General features: G+C 38.2%; 1 protein-coding gene across 1 annotated transcript in view; it reads right to left on the bottom strand.

The window, feature by feature from the left end:
* LOC136858676 (zwei Ig domain protein zig-8) overlaps positions 1–17,946 on the bottom strand; it is a 784,418-nt gene that overhangs the window by 629,218 nt on the left and 137,254 nt on the right. The window lies entirely within an intron of this gene.

The following is a 17,946-nucleotide window of genomic DNA, read 5'->3' as shown; positions in this document are numbered from 1 at the left end:
GATGATGGGTTTCTTTTCCTATCTGATTTCCCTTGGTCAACTATTACCCTTTCATGACCCCGATGGAATTACCATTACTTTCAAACATTCAGTATAATGTTAACTGCTGCCCCATACTCGTCCTTCTTTTTTAAATTCATTGTTTTCCTTCTCTGTCGAATTCCCATGCACCCTGATGGGAAAGACGACACGATCTGCGTCACAAATGCAGATTTGGCCCAGTTTAACAGCCGGATGTTCTTTCTGACGTAAGTATTATTATTATTCTTTTTGTTACTGGTTTATCATCGTATTAATTGAGGCAGGTCTCGGCGACGATGAGCTAGAAAAGAGCTATGGCTGGGAAGGAAGTGAACGTATCCATTTTTTGCGGTACAACCGTAGCGTTTACCAGGTTTGAAACTAGGAAACGACGGAAAATCATCTTCATAGCTGCTGAAGATGTGGTTTGAACCCACCATCCGCCGAATTCATGCTAATAGGTACGTGGTCTGCACAGCCAGCGAGCTCGCTCCGCCCGTGTAGCTTAATGTAACGCGAGCATTATCGTACTGTGTATTAGAAGTGGTTACATATCCGTTTTTCTTTGGCCTGTTACTTGTGACACTATGAAAGGTGTTAAATCGTACCATTAATCATTGTGTAATTATGGGCACAATAGAGCAAACAACTAGCTGTCAGGAAAAGGTGAAGGAGCTCTTTATGTCAACTGCTGATGATTCATACGTAGCGCTTATTTTGGTCGCCTGGTTTGTGATACAATCGAACACGGTGGCCCACGGTTGGCACAATGAATCACGTTTGAATACATTCCATTTTCTCGAGAAGTATTTCTCCTATTTTCAAACGCTGCATTTCTAAAGTTCGTAGGGTTAAGGCTGGACATATTAATAACAAAGTGTAGGAAAATTTAAAAAACAAATTTAGTACATTTATCTCAGAAGATATTGACACCATGGAAAACTCCGTTAATATCCCGTTAGTACCATTACAGAAAGTGAAAATAGAATGTCGATATCATTAATGGATCACGCGTTATTAGGTTGACATCTTATCTGAATAACCCTATAAGTACTAAGTACTACGCCAGGTCCGACAAAAAGTTGTGAAAGCTGTAAAAAATGGGCATGTTGAAAATTGCGAAAATTTTAAAAATAGATGCTGGAAAATTGCAAAATCAACATTATGCACATATTTTCGTAACTGTGACAGCGCTGACAGAAACAGTCTTTAAAGTTTTATGATTTACGCGGCCCAGAGTTTAGTTTTCCCCCATGTTGAGGTATTAAGGGATTAAGAGTAGCTTATTAAAAGCAATTAAAGGCGCTTATTGAAATTGACTTTCGACCTCTTAGGCCGTGTAAAGTACGCATAGTAAGTGTTGATGAGATATTTAGTACGGAACAAAAATAGCCAAATGGACGTCATAATTCTATCACTTCAACACGTACGTAACACAACCTAATAGTTTGAAAGTCGGTTTCGATTTCAATACGGTCGTTAAAATTCAATATCCGAAGGCATTCATGTTGATAACTGGGCTGCAATGAGAACGGATGAAAGAATGAGTCATTGATTCATGGTACTTAAATGGGTTCACCATTGTTATTCATAGTAAACACCGATCATCTACTGAAAGGTATAAAGTGGCAGGGAGGGATTCAGTTAGATGGAAATGTAGTAAGCAGTTTGACCCATGCTGACGACTAAGTGGAACATGAAATGGCGTATGGCTTTTAGTGTCGGGAGTGTCCGAGGACAAGTTCGGCTGGCCAGGTGCAAGACTTTAGATGTGACTCCCGTAGGCGACCTGTGCGTCGTAATGAGGATGAAATGATGATGAAGACAACACATACAACCACCCCTCGTGCCAGAGAAATTAAACGATGATGATTAAAATTACCAACACTCCCGAGGCTGAGTGAACCCTGTTCCAGCCCTCGTACCACTTTTCAAATTTCGTGGCAGAGCCGGGAATCGAACCCGGGCCTCTGTGGGTGGCAGCGAATCACAGTAACCACCACACCACAGAGACGGACCTACTTTTATTTACTTATTTTATATGGCGTGGCTCAGGCTATCGTCGGTCGAAATTTAATTTTTTGTCCTATTGTTATTGTATACTAGCTGTATTACTCAGCCGCAGAAGGAATAATTTTGGAAATATCGTTTGAAATTTGGAATAGTTACCTTGCTTATTTACGAATGATGAATGATATTTATTTTTTCTCGACAATGAATACATTTATTGAAATTGATTGATATACAAAGGAGAAGTATAAATTGTATTTATTTTAATGTCTTGACTTCATTATTCAACTGATTTAGGATATACAATATTTTTAGTTTATCCGACTTCAGCAAAAACAAATCAATTTCTTGGCTGTCCGGCTCGTGAACATCCTATATACAGCTGGCCATATGAGGAACATGGATTTTCTAGGTTCAACCCGTACACTAGAAGTGATTGACCTTGTGCATTGTTGATGGTCATTGAGAGTGCAATTCGAATTGGGAACTGCAGTCATTTGAAATCAGAAGGCATTTAGGTGGGAATGACAGGAACGCGTGGAATGAGGACAACTTCTCCATTCGACATTCCGTGAAGAATTGTTGCCGCAATGACATTCGGCATGAGTTTCTTCGTAGAAAGTCTTATTCCATTACACAATCTGGATGGATTAATGTTCCGCAAGAGAATTATTGGGACGGCAACTTTTAGGACGATTTGTGCGGTGGCACACCAAGAACATCTAGTGAATTTAAAAACTTGATAGGATAATTTACACCTTCGTCTGCATTCATGACATATTTCTTGAATTGCATGGTTGAATGCATTGACGTCGGTATTTATTGGTGACAAAATAGCACGTTCGCTAAGCCATTTATGATTTTTATAATTGGTGTAAATTTGCGGAATAACTTTCTGAATGAGTTCTTAGATACTTGCCACAGTGACGTAAAAGTTCAATTGAAATTAAATACATTTCGTGGCAGCATCAACTGGTACTTTTCCTTCACCAATGTTTAATAGCTGATTTGAAAACGTGCCTGACGACGCATAGCGCTGCAAATGTACGCGCATATTGGTTTTTAATGTGAATTTTTGCACATGTCTCCGAGGATGCCATGCTTTGAGGCAAGCATTGAGCTAATCAGCTGGTGTTGATGTAGGTATCACTGGAAGAGTTTGTCTAAAATCGCCAGATAATAAAATGAGAGCGCCACCGAAGAGTTCGATCGAGTGATTCAAGCGATTTCTTATGAGACATAGTGCATTTGTCCCAGACAATGACCCTGCAAATTTGCAGAACTTTAGCCATGCATGATACTTTTGGAATGTTAAATATTGTAGCTTGCGAGAAATGCATATCCAATGGCATCTTGAGCACCGAATGCGCTGTTCGTCCACCAGCTAATAATGTAGCCACAGTACCTAATGAAGCAAGAGCCATAGATCGAACGTGAGCCAATACTGAACCGATAAGAAACGTTTTCCCAGTGCCATCAGGTCCATCAAGGAAAAATAGACCACCTTTGTCACTTGACACGGCATTTATAATTGTGTCGTAGACCAATTTTTGTTCCGCAAAGAAAAGTTGTTCGTTTGCTTCAACAACTACATGCAAATCATGAGCATTGTATTGTTGTTCTCTTAGTAAATCGCGATCACGAAGTTGAAAAACGGAACGTTGTGGCTTAATTATGCCAAGTTGAATGAGTTCTGTGTCGTTGATGGTTAAGAATATGTCTATGATATCAATCAGAGTTTGATTGGAAATATTTTCCGAAAAATCAATGTAATTGTCATTGCTAACGGTACGGAAACGATGCAGAATATCTTCGCTCAAACCCTCTTTGAAATTTTCGCACAAATATTTTGGATCGGGTGGCGAACATGTGGTTAAAGTGATGGTGAATAATGTTTGAATTTGTCGCGGACGACAGCCGGCACATGCGTCCGTCAATGTTGTTTGCCAGTGGTTGTCATTTATGAGAAAACGAAGCTTTTGGCAAGCTTCTCTGTACGTCTGGCATTCTACGCCATCGACCGTTCTCAAATTTTCAAATGAGTAGTACCTTTGACATTAAACAACAACGTTCTCAAATAGTAACACTCAGTATTATTTGGATGTACTGTGTAAATACGGCCCAATGCGCCGGGCGAATACAGATTTTGATAGCCTTCAAGTGGCACGCCTCGCTTACGTCGTTGGAATTTCTTAGATATAGCATTCCATGTATAGCATTTTGAAACATCTGTGTACAATAATATGTTGGCAAATACGTCTTCTTCACAGAGCGCACAAAATACTGTAAGTGCTATGTGCGCTTGCTCAGCAACAACATCTCGTGCAGTTTCTGTCGTGAAATAGACTCTTTGTCCATTTTCAAGATGAACGCTGAGATCAACAACATTGGGATAGCGACTCTGAAATGGGAACTCAGAATACGCCAAAAACCTTCGTTGCTGCTGTAATATCGACCTGTTTGAAATTGAGTAGCTTCACCGTTGCGTGCATCAGATCCATAAATGCTGAATAATGCCATATCGCTGCCTTTGTTGACATATTTGCATATATACTTGACGGATTTACGGAATGACAATATTCAACGTTGATATAAGCTTTGAATGTTTTCGATAAGAAAGGAGAATATGGAAACATTCATTTCTTGTTGATTTCATCTTCAACATTTCTCATTATGATTGTTGTTGTATGACCTCCATCTTCTGGTTTTCTGCGTCTGTATTGAGCATATCGTCATTACCAGTGCGTTTTCATGAACAAATTTTCTGAGAACCTTTTTCGTGCATATGTTATGTACCATGCAAGGAGACTGTGGATTCATTGCTACGCATGGTCCATGCACCATGCTTTTTGTCACAGTATTGAACAGCAGTCAACCTTCTGCAGAATTAGGAATTTCTGCAGAAATAAGAGCATCAATTTGAGCTACATGTAGTTTGCTTTTGAGCCAAATGAGAATATGAGAATGTGGAAGTCCTCTCTTCTGGCATTCAGTCGCATACATCCTGCAACGTGTTTCACCATAAATGCGACACTTCACAATTAAGTCAATCAATTTTTTGAGTTTCTGCTTGAATATTCGTGCAGTCAAATCGTATCGATCGGATTGTAGCTGACAGGGTAATAGAAGCTTTTATCTCGTACCATGCTGGATTGGATGTGTTCAGAAAGTCGGGGCGGCCATATGAATGCACATATGCCATGGATAGATAATTACCGTACAGTGTAATTCTATTCTGTATATGTGAGATAAGGTCCGATTAATATGTGGGAAAACGAAATAATGATGTACAAAAACACGAATCAGATTTTTCATATGTTCTTATTTTCATACCTTGTGTCCATAGCAACGCTATAGTGTTGCTACGTCCAAAGAACGTATCGGTGTGAAACTGAAATATCGAGATTGACGTACCGAACATTTGCTCTTTGTCTTTTGCCGATTGTCAATTGTTGCGATTTTCTGTTCTGCTGGTATGTCTGATGTGTTCCGACATAATAATTTCTCAAAGAATAATGTGTTATAACGGAAGTTATGTACTTTGCGATTATAGTGCAATACCTAGACTTTAGAGAATCCATGGCCATATGAATATTAGCAGCGAGTGTAGGCAGGCATTCTGCAAAACGTATACCAAGCGCTGTGTTTACATTCGGAAGGCGCAAAATGGCCTCGCGAAACCCAAGTAGTCTGAACAGTTCTGATGTTAGTGGGATTATAAAAGATAACCTAAAATATTGTTTGTTAATTCACTGAAGAATTAGAAGAAATACTGTTTGCACTAGAAAATTTCCATTAAATATTACTTACATTGATCGGCATCGATCACAATTCTATTTGCATGGGTGAGATAAAGTCCGAAAAATATGTGGGGGGACCAAATAATGATGTACAAAAACACAACTCAGTCTTTATTATGTACTTTTTTCATATCTTGTTCCTATAGGAAAGGTATAGTGAAGATCGTTGTATTTCTGAACTTGATTCGGGAAGTGAGTATCGTTTTGCTACATCTATACATTTTCCACAGGTCATATCAGCGACCCCCAAAACTATGCATCGACATAAAAAATTTTCTTTTCCGATAATCTAGATAATTTTGGATATTATTCCTTTCCACCCGTTATCACGCTCCATGACGCTGGGGGATGAATAATGTGTCTAACGAATAAAAGATAGCGAAATGAGCATTATGAATCTGTCCGATAGAACACATCTGATCGTATTCCTGTGATTGAGACATTCTATAAAGGCATTTATTTACGACAACGTAGTGATAAGAGTATGGAGATGTGGATCCGGTAACCGAATCTCCCGTGGTGCTACATCTATAAATTTCCCACAGTTCACATCAGCGACGCTGAAAACTATGGGTCGACACTAATATTGTTATTTTTGATAACCTAGAATCCTTGATTTAACGTTGCCATGGTTACGGCGGGGCACTTCTTCAGCTAATTCCTACATCCGGTGTACCGAGGTGCCAATATATCTCGAAAATGATTGGTTTTAGGGCCATAAAATGTGATTTTCTGGTGCCGTAGGGACATACCGATGTTTGTTCCCCGCATCGTCAGGCTTCAAATGAGCTTTATCTCATCCTTGCACGACAGATTCGATATTTCGCCTATATTAGCGTATTGTGGTGTGCCAAAGGGTCTAAATCCAGGGAATGGTGAGGACTTATCATGTCAAACCACTTTCATTACCCTTTCAGGAGTAATAAGAACCAATATGAAATTTTCAGCGAAATCTGTGCAGTAGCTTTTGAGTCTAAGAATACGATCAAACAAACATTCATGTTTATATATAAGATTCCATATAACTGTTTTCAATATTTTATAGTTATGAGTGTCGGAAAAATGTACTGCTGTATATTCAACACTTAATATAACGAAGAATTTACCAGAGGGAGCAGATATTACGCAGAAATAAGTACCTGCAACTAACTTATATTTTCAACTTATTACAATAAAACTCAAAATAAGAACAAATTTTGAAGTCGAATTTCATGCAGTAGTTCGTATTTTGTACAGATTTGTCATTTAAACGTCTACTTTCATTTTACCACTGATAGGTTGTGGTTGCATGTCATGTGCTATGGGAGGATAACACTCTACCAGACAACGTTGCACATTTCTACTTTCTAATAGCTACAAATGCTCACAGACGAAGAAGAACCAAACCCCACGGTACTTAACGCCTGTTCACGGCCGCGATTTCTGATGTAAAATGCGTATGACCTGACATATATTGCTGAAATTAAATAGACAGTCGGTATATATTTGAATTCTTTTTTGACATTTTAAATTTACCCATCTTCAAGACGAAGAGATGAGTTCTAAATCATTTTCCCCACATTGGGGCAGTAGATGAGCTCCGGTTCGGCTCCAGCAGCGTGGAAATCGCCTCATGACGCTCAGCCACCGTAAGTTCGGGCGTATCAGATAAGTCATTTGACGCTCGACTTTGGTGATTTACTCCATTCGGAATTCTTCTGGATATATGCTCGATAAATTTGAAGCCATCTTTAATCAAAACGTCGTACCATTTTGTGAGAGAAAAACAAAACTTTCGCACCAATAGCACCAAAAAAATTTCTCAAATATTTGCTGTTTAATTTATTTTTCGTCACACAATTTAAAAACTCAATGAGATAAATAAAATTACACCCCACACGACGTTGTACCACGCTGGAGTCCAAAGCTACGCTAATTGTTAGCTGCGCGGTGCACCAATATTAGTACCTCAAAAGACAGTTTCTCGATGACATCACACCGAAGCCACACTCTTGTTTTAGATACATTGCTATTTCATAATTAAAATGTTGAACACCGAGCTCGATAGCTGCAGTCGCTTAAGTGCGGCCAGTATCCAGTATTCGGGAGACAGTAGGTTCGAACCCCACTGTCGGCAGCCCTGAAAATGGTTTTCCGTGGTTTCCCATTTTCACATCAGGCAAATGCTGGGGATGTACCTTAATTAAGGCCACGCCGCTTCCTTCTCACTCCTAGCTCTTTCCTGTCCCATCGTCGCCGTAAGACCTATCTGTGTCGGTGCGACGTAAAACAACTAGCGAAAAAAATTTTGAACACCGCCTTATCACATGTTTTGTAGAAATTATTTCGATTTAAAAGTGCCATTTTTGCCACGCTCTCCGGCCAAGTGATAGTTCTACGTCTTAAAGCACATTAATACGCATGCCTGCATTAACTGAATAATATGAATAGTCTAAATGTACCAAAAACTATATTACCCCCACAACAATTATTATTATTATTATTATTATTATTATTATTATTATTATTATTATTATTATTATTATTATTATTATTATTAATATTAAAAATGACAGTAGCAAAGATAGTAAATTACAGAAGATTGGTAATTTCAGAAACATTCAAATCTGAGACTCACATACTCGGGGTTAAAGTCCGTACAGTTTATCTACCTCACCTTACCAAGCAACAAAAGAAGCACGCATATGGATATGCACCGCTTCTTGAAAAACGTGGGTATATATTTCACTATTAAACTCAACCAACGGCAGAAGTCTTAACTACGAGGGAATGTCAAAGTATACTTCATTCCACTTCTCTCATAAACTTACTCTCTTCATAATCAAGCTTCGTCTTGAACATAAATATAAAGTGAGGTATAAATGTGAATATTAACTCTTTGAGGGAAGTTACACATTCACGAGCCTGGTGAAAGGACTGCTTTAATAAACTGTAATTAGATGAAAAACATACATACGACTGTGACCGTGACTTTATTTTCATTTTCTGGCGTTACTGAATATTTAGAGGAAACATTTAGTCCTTCATAATCGAAGTTAATACAGCTCATCTTAGAGACTAATAATTCGAATTCAGTCGAATACATTACTTATGAAAGTCTGATGCATTTCATTAAGGCTTGTTCATACACGTTTAAACAGTACCGCTGCAATGAAATACAACATTATTTTCAGGCATGTAAAATGACAGGCAAAAAGTTAAATTCATCACAACATGTGCAGAGAACATGCAGCGGAGTAGTCTGAAATTTGAATTCTGCCAGCACCAGATGAAAAATGTTTAAATCCGATATGTGAGGCTGGGAATGAAGTACAAAATGAAGATAAAGACTGATTTCATACATATAACCATCGAGTACAAAAAGGATTTAAAATTGGAAGTTAAAATATTTACGAATACGCATTATACCCGTGCGGGTTTCGGAGCGTGAGGAAATCATACTGGGGACAATGTTTGAAGGGTATTTATTTTACAAAAAGAAACTTCTCCACCAACGACCATGCTCCATCGGAAAGCCAGCATATCTAGCTATAGCCCGCCAGCGTAATTTCCATTGCAGCAGACATTTTTGGAGAGCTAACTTGTCTATCTTATCTCCCTCCTCCTGAGAGGCTTTCCAAAGGCCATTGATAGTGCGTGGACATCTATTCACTAAGGCCCTTTTTAGGAGTCTAAATGAAGAGAAGTTCATGGGTGACTCATCAAGTGCTTTTACCGGAATGTCAGTAAGAGGAATTGCACGGATTCTACTTTCCACCTCCATTCTCTCTCATACAGTGCTAGGATATCTGTGTTTTAAATGGGTGTTAAACCTCTTGCTGATAGTATGTAGAGTTCACCTTCACATTATTAGCGACACGGCGAATGGTTAACTTGCCCTTGTAGCAGTACCCTGCGATGATCATACATGATACATCATGATACAGGAAAATACGAGTATCCTGGCATTCTTTATACAATGTTACATTTTTTTTGTCTCTAGGGCGGTAGTTAATCTAGCGGGCTTTGTTACATTCCCTAAGGTACACATATGCTTCGTCACATTTTTCCATCTGTCCCCTGCCAGATAGCCCTCCTAAAGCTTTCTTGCGTTACTGCGACATTCCGAAATGTGACGCTGCACTATTTTGTGAACTCGGCGCTTTTGGCGCTTTTGATTATGGTGTTAACTATTGAAACAGACATCCTCCAACTTACGTGCGATAGTCTTTCGGCGGGGCAGAGTTACCACCTTTAACTTTCCTCACCACTTCTGGTGTACGATTGGTGGCTGGTCGTGCATTTGCCTTTTTTTTTCCCTCTGGAATCAAGCCCAGTCGGCCTGTGCTTTTTTTATTCAATACAGCACTGATCTCGTTCTTCGATATCAAGAAAGCACAGTTATAGTACATTTCTTGGACTGCAGAATATCTATATTTAGCTCGGAAAGGGGGTTGTTATGTAGCCCTCCCAGTAAGGGTCAATCCGCTTCGGCATCGTTGCAGGTAATATCACGTTCTCAATACTGCCGTGAATCATCACTTCCTGCTTTGATGTGCTCAAATACATAACAGCGTCACCAGCGGTCTTCAAACTCGTGACCATAGATCTCGAAAGGCCTTCTGTAGTTCGGCAGCAGCCGTCTTGGAAGACCAGAGTATTCCGTTAGCGCTATATGCAACAGGGTTCGTTAACCGTTGTAGTGGTGGTGAACGCACTGTACCATTCCGAAAAATGTTTCCAAGTTCTATGAAACATACTTTGATTCAAATACAGCACTTCGACATCATATGTATGTATGTGCAAAACTGTTTACGTTGACGGCAGTGATCATGACTGGGTGATGTCTGGCTCCATGTGTAACTGTTTAACATGCTGGCATTTGGCAAAAGAGGTCCCAGGTTACATTCGTGGCTGGATCGGGTATTTAGGTTTCCGTTGGTAGATTTTTCTGACGCTAGGACTGTACGAGTGTGTTGTCTTCAACATTAAATTTGATCCTAGGTAGAGAAGCATTTGCACAGTTGTCCATGAACGTCAAGACGAAAGACATGTACCAAGCCTCCCCAGAAGTCATACGGCATTGAATTAAATTGGGTGATGTTATGAACAAGTAGAGTAAGATTCCTTGGCTGCATAGACAGCTTCGAGATCTTCGGTTCAGAGGGTTCCGGGAACGATTTCAGGCCGGATTGGGGATTTAAATTGTTTCTGATTACATCTTCAGCCTCAAGGACTACATAAGTGTCTGTGTTTATCTCAGTGCACTCCTCTTCTCAATCGCTCGGTAAGCCTCTTAATACTGTCTAGTTGCTGGCATCTCACTCAGTTTCCTTGTACATTTGTTCATAATACCACCCAATCACAATTCGTTACACGTTCACGCAACGGAAACAATTTCTATACGTATCTTCTATATATAAAACACTAACTCCGTCTGGCTGTAATCAACGCCCAGCCAAAACTACGTGACATAAAGAAATGAAATTTTGGGGATACATGCATATTACAGTGTCGGTACTCGCTAAAGGAGGATTTTGGTATATTCCGTCGTTAATGGGGTGAAAAGGGGTGGGGGAGTGAATGTTTTAAATAGGTACATCTATATCTCAAACACTTGACAGTTTACAGACGTACACATTGGTATTTTGGAATCTACTTTGAAAACAAAAAGACATGTACTTCTTTGTTTTCGGAAATTTCCCATAAGGAGGGTAAAAAATGGTTAAAAATGGGTTGAATACGTATTATGGGGATACTTATATCTCAAAAACTGAAGATGTTACAGACATGGAAGTTGGTATCTGGAATCTCCTCTAAAAATAAAGAAACACGTACTTTTTTGTTTACTGAAAATCCAGCCAACGAGGGAAGAGCAGGGATGAAAATGGGCGAATTTTTAAAATGATTATATCAAGAGTATACATACATACATACATACATACATACATACATACATACATACATACATTATTATTATAGACTATTATGCCTTTCAGCGTTCAGTCTGCAAGCCTCTGTGAATTTACTAAACGTCGCCACAATCCTCGATTTGCAACTAGTGTTGTGGCCTCATTTAGTTCTATACCTCTTATCTTTAAATCGTTAGAAACCGAGTCTAACCATCATCGTCTTGGTCTACCTCTACTTCTCTTACCCTCCATAAGAGTCTATTATTCTCCTAGGTAACTTATCCTCATCCACTCGCCTCATATGACCCCACCACCGAAGCCGGTTTATGCGTACAGCTTCATCCATCGAGTTCATTCCTAAATTAGCCTTTATCTCCTCATTCCGAGTACCTCCTGCCATTGTTCCCACCTGTTTGTACCAGCAATCATTCTTGCTACTTTCATGTCTGTTACTTCTAACTTATGAATAAGATATCCTGAGTCCACCCAGCTTTCGCTCCCGTAAAGCAAAGTTGGTCTGAAAACAGACCGATGTAAAGATAGTTTCGTCTGGGAGCTGACTTCCTCCTTACAGAATACTGTTGATTGCAACTGCGAGCTCACTGCATTAGCTTTACGACACATTGATTCAATCTCACTTACTATATTACCATCCTGGGAGAACACACAACCTAAGTACTTGAAATTATCGACCTGTTCTAACTTTGTATCACCAATCTGACATTCAATTCTGTTGAATTTCTTACCTACCTACTGACATCAATTTAGTCTTCGAAAGGCGAATTTTCATACCATACTCATTGCACCTATTTTCAAGTTCCAAGATATTAGACTGCAGGCTTTCGGCACAATCTGCCATTAAGACCAATAGAGTATAATTATTAAAAAATGTAACATTCTACAGACGTGAAAACTAGTGTATGGATTCTGCTATAAAATAATTTGTTTTCGCTTAATTTGTTTTCGGAAAGTCCACTTAAGGGAAAATGAAAAATGGGGTGAATTTTTAAAATGAGCATATCTACAGTATATCTCAAAAAACATAACATGTTAGAGACGTGAAATTTTGTAATTTTTTAAAGTAATGAAAAAAAATTCTTTTTGTTTCCGGAAATCACTTAAGGGTGGGTGGAGAGTTAAAAGGACTAAAAATGGGGCTGAGTTATTTATATTAGGATACTGATATCTCATAAACTGAAGGCGTTACAGACACGAAAATTGGTACTTGGAATCATCATTAAAAATAAATAAACACTATTTTTTCTCGAAAAATCCTTTTAAGAGGGGCTTAAAAAGAACTGATATAGGGTTTGAAGTATTTTATTATGGTACTTATTTATATAAATAAAATCGTAACGACCGTGTGTCTCTAAATTGACTGTTTTTGTGAAATTATCGTACAGTTATCTGCTTCAGGTGTAATAATGACCATCTGCATATATTTTAGCTTTCGTTTCCTGAAAGTCCTCATTTTTACATCTCTCCCCAAAATCATGAAGGTGGCACTATCTGCCATACAAACTATAAAATTGAAATTTGGCAAAATTATAGGGTTTAGTCTGTAACCGACAGAAAAATCTAAAATGTTTAAATTTTTCTCTTTTTACAACCAGAAAATATCGAAATATGGAGCCAAAATTAATGGCCGTGCAGACCTTCGTTTCGATTTACTTCGCGGCTAAAGTGAAAGTCTTATCACGAAACGGACGGCACAATCGAACTTAGCATGAAGAATTCTACTACATTGGCCCTGTGATATTTTGTTGTATCCGCATCCATTGTACGTTATAAAGAGCAGCATTTCTCGATTTTACATAAATTTTGTAATTTTTTCACGTATATTTATACTTTGGTACACTTACAGGAAACAGATTCATCAAATTTGATAGGCATATCAAACACCTCATAGCCGTATGCAAGCCAAATTTCATTATCCTAGCTTCCATGTACGTATGCGAATAATAATATTACGTGTTAAATATGTACCTACATTTTGCCGTATTCGTACTATCTAAGTCAATGTAACACAAAAATGGGAAATACGAGAAAATGTTTTAGATCTAACCATGTAAAATGATAAAATAGGCGTCTGGTGGCGCAATCCGTTCGTCGATATGATGTACCGTTTAGGATCAGTAAATCCCGAAATTAAAGTCTGCACTTATAAACGTGTCCATGGTTATCTGTCATATATATCTCTGTATATAAAATGCTAACTACGACTGGCTGTAATCAACGTCCAGCCAAAACTACGTGATATAACGGAATAACATTTTTGGGATACATTTATATTGCAGTGCAGATGCACACTAAGGGGGGGGGGGGACTTATGGATATTCCGTCGCTAAGGCGGTGAAAAAGGGCACGAATTATTTACATAAGTACATCTAAATATCAAAAACTTACCAGTTTACAGACGTATACCTGGTATTTGGAATCTGCTTTAAAAATAAAGAAACATATATTTCTTTTGTTTTCGAAGAATTCTCTTAAGGAGGATGAGAAATCGTGAAGGAGGGAATGAATAACATTTATGAGAATATTTATATATTGGTATTTGGAATCTCCTTTAAAAATGAAGAATTAGGTACATTTTTCGGAGTGGGGTGAACAGGAGTTAAAAAGGGGTCAATTTTAAAATGAGTATATCAAGGGTAAATCTAACAAATGTAACATGAGATGTGATAACTGGAATTTGTAATCTCCCATAAAAGTAAAGAAACACACATCATTTGTTTACGGAAGATCCACTTAAAGTGAAGTGAAAAGGGGTGATTTTGTAAATTGAGCATTTCTACAGTCTATCTCAAAAATGTAACATATTACAGACGTGAAAATTGGTACGACTAATCTCTTTTAGCATAAAGAAACATATTTTTTTGTGTCCGGAAATATACTTGGGGGGGGGGCAGTGTAAAAAGGACTGAAAATTGGGTTGAATTATTTTGATTAGGATACTGATATCTCAAATACTGAAGATATTACTGACATGAAAATTGGTATTTGGAATCTTCATTAAAAATACAGAAACAAGCAATTTTTGGGAAATTCACATAAGGAGGTGCTTTAAGGAAATGAAATGGGGATCAAGTATTTTTATTGTGACACTTTCCTATATAAATAAAATAAATAAATAAAGTTTCCTGAAAGTCCTTGCTTTTACCCCTCTCCCCCAAATCAGGATTGCGGTACAATCTGTCAGAAAAGCTAGAAAACCGAAATTTTGCAAAATTATAAGTTTTAGTCTGTAATTGATGGGAAAATTCCAAGGTGTTTAATATTTCACTCTTTACCTCCGAAATATATCGAAATATGGAGGTAATTTTTTTGATGGTGCAAACCGTCGTTTCGAGGTATTTTGTAATTAAACGGTAAGTCGCATCACTAAACGATTGGCAAAAATCTCGGTTCAATTTTGAGTAATCTACAACTTTGGTCCTATGACTCTCTGTCGTAGATCTATCCCTTTTTGCCAGATTCAGCTATATTTCACGATTGTACGTAAATTTTGCACTTTTTACACGTATGATTCATAATTTGACACTCTTGTAGAAAGGACTGAATCATGAAATTGAGTACGAACTTTGGCCCTCCCATATGTGAGCCAATGTTTCTAGGTGTCACTTAAGTATACTAAAAGTAATGCAGTATGTGAGAACCTACCGAAATGTCTCCTTATTCAACGATTCTAACTCAATCTAAGCCATAAGTAGGGGAGATACAAGAAGAATGTCGATCTATATATATTCACTGTAGTTAATTTATAGCGATATAGAAGGTGTGTGTCCGCCATTATAATTTACAAATCGATAGTGACTGTCAGAAAATAGGGAGTCTGCTATTGTAATAAATACATCCCACATCGACTTTGACTGGCAGTATCAGTGGGGTCCATCTCCAACTCCTGTGTAACTAGCATTACAGAGAAGGGCCTACCATTGTAATGAATAATTCCCTTCTCAATTTGACTGGTAGAAGGCAAGGGAGCATGCAATTTTCTTCATAATACCCATACCCGATTGTGACGATTGTGACTGGAAGTAGGTAGGGGGCCTGCCATTGTAACGAAAACTCCCCAAGGCGATTGTGACCACACAGTAGACAGTGGAGCCTTCTATTACAATGAAAACTTCATAACTCTACTGTGAATGGCGGTAGGCAAGTGAGTCTGCCGTTATCATCATAATTCCGCAACTCGCACTTTACATTGGAAACAACGTATAGAGACCTCCCCACGCTATTTCTTGGATAACGCTAAGGGACATGCAATTTAAAGAATCTTATTCACTGCGTGTACAGTAACTTACTTCGATATCCGTATACAATGCAGAATACCGTAGCGAAGCACGGGTACATTTGCTAGTGTACGTATAATTTGAACGTGTTTTCATAGGGGATGAGAATGTTCTTATAGAACGAAACGTGCCATTCCCTTTTAAAACAATGATTCCTTTTTAGGTACGGTATGTAAATGAATTTTCATGGATATGTATCTTGTGTATGACAGAAATCAATATTAACTTGCTTCAACGCCAGAAAATATGGCTTTCATCTTAGCAAACTTTATCCACAGGTTCCAGGTTCGATTCCTGGCCAATGCAGGAAATTGAACCTCTTCTGACCTAGCGTAGATTGAAACGCACACAGCTTTTGTGTTTTGTTGTGATAATTCATCTCAGTTTACAGTTATTTATAAGAAGATTTTACTTGTAAATAACGTCTTTGTTTTAGGTTTTGGTAATAAAAGAACTGCCCGGGAATTTAATCGAGGATTTCCGGGTATCATGCAGGCATGCCACTCTTTCACCATCTGATTGGCTTGCCTCTTGCCCCAACAATAACAATAAATGGGATAAACAGAAGAACGTTATAGTTAATTAAAGGAAAATTCAAGAGAATTTTAGATTTGCAGGAATTAATCAGATAAAAATCTTAAATTTAACTATTGTTGGCTTCCAATATTCTTTCTTGTGTTTTAACGTCGACCCAACACATCGAAGGGCTTTGGCGACGCAAGGATGGGAAAGTGTTAGGATAGGGAATGTAACGGCCGTGGCCTAAATTAAGGTAAAGCAGTAGCATTTGCCTGGTATGGAAATGGGAAACCACAGAAGACCGTCTCCAGGTCTGTCGACGATGAGAATTGAACTCACGATCTCACTGATGCAAGCTCACAGCTACGCAACCCTAACCGCATGGCCAACTTGCGCGGTTGTTTGCTTTCATGCTGGCATAGTAAATTAATTATTATTTAATTATAATATAAAATTATTTTAATTCGAATATTCTTCATTTTTGTCTAACATCCTAATCTTTGTCATTTCATTATCCTTTCAAACTTGGCAACACTATCTGGATTTTCGGCTCCCTTATCTATATTCTCCCCGTCGAAATCCAGTTTAAGACTAATTTAAGAAGCCTCTCTGTGTACATTCTTCACACATGACTATGTCCTTAAAATCTGTTTTGTTTCTTGTAGTCTAGATATGGTCTTCAGACATATAATATTTAACATATTCAATTTAATACGATTTGGAATTTCTAATGGCTCCTGGCAGTAATTTCTTCCACCACGGTGTATTGCTTGAACCGAACATAGCAACTGAATGACCTACTAAGTTGTCCCGAGGGTTGGAGCACCTTGCACCACACTACAGTATTTTATTATTATTATTATTGATTATATACAGTCGTATCAGCACAAACTTTATTAAAACATAATCGGTTTTCGGACACTAAGGTCCATCATCAGTGTTAAAATTTAAATTTAATTTCACGTAAGTGTGTCGTCAAAATAAGTTAAAATGAGTTTAAATTGTAGCCCTGTTGACATCAACATAGGAAAGGCCTTAGTGGACCTTAGTGTCCGAAAACCGGTTATGTTTTAATAAAGTGTGTGCTGATACGACTGTATATCATCAATAATAATAATAAAATAACTACATCAGCACTGTCAAGAAATGGCTTTAATATTTTATAGTGATTATAACACTACAGTATGTCCCGGACATATAATAAAACGGAGGTCCTCTTTATGGTGAGGTCCACCAACATTCCTTGAACTGCTGGAATGAATAATTCTCTCTCGGAAGCTGAAATGAGCGGCTTAAATGGTACAAACTTCAGACCTTGTCGCCGGGTTTGATCCTGGCTCATTTTAGAGGTATTTGGAAGCTCTTAAATACGCCAGCCTCATGCCAGCAGAGTTACTGGCTCGTAAAAGA

This window comes from Anabrus simplex, chromosome 1 (assembly GCF_040414725.1).
Source record: "Anabrus simplex isolate iqAnaSimp1 chromosome 1, ASM4041472v1, whole genome shotgun sequence".
In the NCBI taxonomy this organism is placed as follows: domain Eukaryota; kingdom Metazoa; phylum Arthropoda; class Insecta; order Orthoptera; family Tettigoniidae; genus Anabrus; species Anabrus simplex.
Note: the sequence above shows the minus strand (reverse complement) of the source record. Positions and strands in the feature narration are given on the sequence as shown.